Source organism: Cicer arietinum, chromosome 8, assembly GCF_000331145.2.
Source record: "Cicer arietinum cultivar CDC Frontier isolate Library 1 chromosome 8, Cicar.CDCFrontier_v2.0, whole genome shotgun sequence".
Lineage (NCBI taxonomy): Eukaryota > Viridiplantae > Streptophyta > Magnoliopsida > Fabales > Fabaceae > Cicer > Cicer arietinum.
The window spans coordinates 9,012,770-9,014,112 of record NC_021167.2 but is presented as its reverse complement, the minus strand read 5'-3'; the positions used below and the strand labels follow the sequence as shown (position 1 = coordinate 9,014,112).

Sequence of the window (1,343 nt, the reverse complement as noted above, 5' to 3'; positions counted from 1 at the left end):
AAATAAATTTAAATTTTTTTATGTATTAATTTTTTATTTACCATCATATTTTTAATTTATATGTATTTTCTTCTAACCAATAAAAAATACTACCATAAGAAATACATTATCTCTTTTTTAATACTATTATATCGCAAAATCTTTATATTGCAAAATTAAAAAAAAAGTGTTTTTAATAAATACAAAATGACTTACATCAAATTTATATTTCTCTTTACTTTACTATAATTATAGGAGATGATAAGAAGTAATACCAAATATTTATATAAAATTCACATAATATAATAGTGGGACTATTTTTAACAATAGAAAAAAAAATGTATGTTAAATGGTATAATGCTAAAAATGCTCCTACATATATGTTGATTGCGTTGGCAAGTAGTAACTCCTCTTTAATATTAAAGGGCAAACGCGACATTTAAAAATTCCTAACAAGTTAGTCCAAAAAGAGAAAGCTAAGTAGAAACCGTTGTTAGAGTGGCTGCCTTCGGATTAATGAAAATACAGAGTTTTTCAGACTCATTAATATTCACAGCATAGCACCTGTTAACAGCGACAAGATATTTAATTTTTCTGTCTCCGCAGACCAATATACAATCAACGGTTTCGATTTCTCCGTCTGAATCAATCGCAACCGTCCAACTTCATTATAGCGTGGTCCACATCATCAATATCAAGCTAACTAAACGACATCACATTCTCCTCTTATTTTCCGTTTTGCCATTCCTAGAGTTAAAATAGCTTTTGGTTTTTCCGTCTCAGCCTAACACTTCATTCATTGAGTTTTTTTCTTTCTTAAAACCTTTTGTTGTTTTCTGCTTAATGGAAGGACCTTAATAAGCTTCTCTCTTTTCTTTCGTAATTTTTCTTAACTCAAAATAATATAATCGATTTTCTTCTTGTTCTGATCTACAAAAGTTTCGTTAGGTGCGTGCTTTTTTTTTTTTAATTCATTTTTATAAGTGTTTCTGTTCAGCTCTTCAAAGTTCAAAATGTTCTTGGTGATTTTTTGTTTGAAACATTTTAAGTAAGGGTTTTATGTGCTTACGGATCTATTGAACTATTTTATTTTATTTTTATTTTTTGGAGAATAAATTGAGCGCGTGGTGCATGTTATGCTATTATACTATAAGAATCTGATTGTGTGTTAAGATAATTCGTTAGTTAAATACTTACTTATAGAGTTTATTATGTGTCTTAATTAAATCTTAATGACATGTTTTTGTAGTAATTATTATGTTTGTGGTTAACTCTGGTTAATTTAACGCATGCATGTTTTTTTTTTTTTTTTTTTTTTATAAAAAAAAAAAAATAAAAATTTTTTAAACATTTTCTGTTTTTTT

The 1,343-nt window shown here is 26.5% G+C and overlaps 1 protein-coding gene across 3 annotated transcripts in view; it reads left to right on the top strand.

Moving 5' to 3' along the window:
- Positions 1-719: 719 nt before the first annotated feature.
- Positions 720-1,343, top strand: part of LOC101504333 (auxin-responsive protein IAA8) — a 5,288-nt gene continuing 4,664 nt past the window's right edge. The window contains exon 1 of one of the 3 annotated variants that reach the window (XM_012719178.3): positions 720-858. The gene's annotated coding sequence lies outside the window, so the exon portion shown is untranslated. The other 2 variants (XM_004512485.4, XM_073364677.1) reach the window with 2 other exon arrangements.